Below are 3,083 nucleotides of genomic sequence, written 5' to 3' on the forward strand. Positions count from 1 at the left end.
TCACCAGGAGCAACTGGGTGGTCGGGTTAGGATGCATGCACACGTCCATGTGAATTGGCGACGCCGCAGCCAGGTGCCGATCAAGTTGTTGTCGCCGTCGCCGCCGACGCCGCCGTTGACTGCCGCGGGAGTAGAGATGAACATGTGGTGTGTGCTCCGTTGAATGAGGTGAATAAAAAAAAACCCCAAAATAGGATCACTAACGACCTAAGATTGAATGGATTTTTCCCACGGTTTATCCTTTTACGTAAATGTTAAACGGGGTTAAACGCTTCAACCCTGCAGCGTTGCGAACGAATGAATCACAGCCACGTAGGACAGGAGTACGTACTCCTAGGAGTACCAACTCATTTTCCTATATATATATATATATATATATATATATATATGTGTGTGTGTGTGTGTGTGTGTGTGTGTGTGTGTGTGTGTGTGTGTGTGTGTGTATGTGGCTATGCGGCTCTGTTTTTTTCATTTTTATTAGTTTAGTTTTTTGTTCATATATATATATATATATATAATGTATATGTGTATGTATGTGGCTATGTGTATGTAGATATGTTCAAAATGTATAAAAAAATGTTCAGAGCATGTTTTTGTTCATATATGTATTTTTTGTTCATATGTGTATTAATGTTTTCATATATGCAAAAGATAGATTTTTAGAAAAGTTAGGATTTTTTTTTGTTCATAGATTTTTTTTGGTGATATTAATTATTGTAGAATATGCAAATGTTTGTATATTCATATGAACAATGCATTAGGCAAAACCTTTGTTTTTTTTCGAAATTTTCTATTTGAACATTTTTTTAAAAACAAGCAATACTAAAAGAATGAGAGGAAAAAGGAAATAAGAAGAGGAAGAAAGGAGAAGAAGAGGAGAGGAAGAAGAGGAGAAATAAATAAGAAGAGGAAAAAAGAAGAAAAAGAAGAGGAGAAGAAGAAAGGAATAGAGGAGAAGAAAAATAGAAAATTCTATTTTTCTTCTTCTCCTCTATTCCTTTCTTCTTCTCCTCTTTTTTTTTGTTCTTTTTTATCTTCTTCTTCTTCCTTCTTCCTTCTTCCTCTTTTCTTCCTTTTCCTTATTTTCCTTTCTCGAGGGAGAAGAAGAAAAAGAAGAGGAGAAGAAGAAGAAAGGAATAGAGGAGAAAGAAGAAACTTCAACACGAGGGGGGGTACCGATACCCCCTCCCCGATAACATTGTTTTCCCATGTATATGTATGTCACGTCGTTGTCGTTATAACCCCCTCGAGAAAACTTCGACATGAGGGGCGGTCGATACATATACCACCTCTCGACCGTGATAACTTATACCACGGCAGCATCCCCCTCGGCCCTCTCGCTCGACCAAAACTCTCGAGGACACCCAAACCCTAGAGAGAAAACGATGTTGGTCTCCTACCCCTCCCGCCGCGCCCCTACCCGACAAATTAACTCTCTCGAGGCCACCCAAATTTACCAAGTTAAAAGAGCGTTGTCGTCGAGGCCACCCCAAACCCTTGAAGCGTTGTGTCGAGGCGACCCCAAACCCTAGAGAAGCAGCGTCGAGGCCACTATAACATGATACGAAAACTTGTTGTTTGACCAATCTTTCGGAGAAGGAGAGGTCGAATGATCACTTCTCTCGCTATTCATGACGAACTTCTGTACTCAATGGTTCTCTCGATCACTTATGTATATAGTACGTAGCGTCGACCAAGCACGGACATAAGAGAGGACACTTCTCTCTATTAATTAGCTAGCTAACACAATATATGAAACACCTAAATTAACCCCCTAAAACCCCCACCCCCCCTTTCAAAAAAAAACAAAAACTCCAGCCACTGGAATGCTGACGCGTGGATGCCTTTTGGTCCCGGTTGGTGCCTCCAACCGGGACCAAAGGCCCCCCTGCCTGGGCTTGGCGCATCGGCCACGTGGAGGACCATCTGTCCTGGTTCGTGTTTGAACCGGGACTAATGGGGTGAGGTATTAGTAACGACCCATTAGTCCCGGTTCATGAACCGAGACTAAAGGCCCTTACGAACCGGGACAAATGCTCTGTTTTCTACCAGGGCAAGCAAGGTCTCAAGTACATTTTTTAGGCAAAAATGCCTTTTTAAGGCAAAAAGTAATCAAATAGAATGAATCTCATATTTTTCATTTTCATTCTCATATTGTTAATTTGAACATTCACTTTCATACAACCAAGTCTCATCCAAATATTTTGCAACCAATTCCCACAACAACCCGTGGGGAATTGTCTAGTTTAATCATCGATGCCACCACACACGCACACTTTGTACATGTGTACTTGTGTAGTCGACCGTCACATGCCACATGGGTCGGTTAAAGCCTGCTAAGAAACACACACACATTTTAAGAAATATATGTTTGATGACTAATTTTTTCATACACATTTTCTAATCACGGGATCAGAATAATATTCTGATCACAACCTGACCTGCGTGAGTAACGCGCCAGAACTTCTCTCTGTACGAACCCGACCTTCGGGCTATCTTCGCAACCGTGCCTTCTACCGCGAGTTTTTCTGGTTAGTCGTGTTCCATGTGATGTAAATATAATCTTCAAACAATTTTTAGCAACTAAATACTCGTTTTAGATAGGAATCTCGCTCATAGGCAGATTTTGCACTCGGATCGTGAAGAACTCGCGTTTTTTACGATTTTACTGCCTGAGTTGTTCGACCTGAACTCCCCCCTGTGCTAGGTTGAACTTCCCGCAACATTGCCCAAACAGGGCTTGCTATATACCGTTGGAAAGCTATGGACACGTGTATCATGACCCAAGTTAAATTTTTCGCAAAATGTAAGCGGTTTAAGATCAGTTTTGAAAACCGTTTTTTTCTTCACACAAAAAATGTGAATCATAATTTCGATTGCATTTCTAAACCGTTTATTGGAATGAGGCATATAATATGGCCTTGGAAAACTGCTACAAAACCTCTCCTTCCACATGTTGAAAGTTTTTTATAATTCCCTATGGTTAAAGAGTAATTTGAAAAAACGTAAAATTTCGTAAATCGAACAGCTGAGTTCATTTTTTCGATGTTATTTCTAAACGGCTAATCCAATGGAGGCATATG

This window comes from Triticum aestivum, chromosome 3B, assembly GCF_018294505.1.
Source record: "Triticum aestivum cultivar Chinese Spring chromosome 3B, IWGSC CS RefSeq v2.1, whole genome shotgun sequence".
In the NCBI taxonomy this organism is placed as follows: domain Eukaryota; kingdom Viridiplantae; phylum Streptophyta; class Magnoliopsida; order Poales; family Poaceae; genus Triticum; species Triticum aestivum.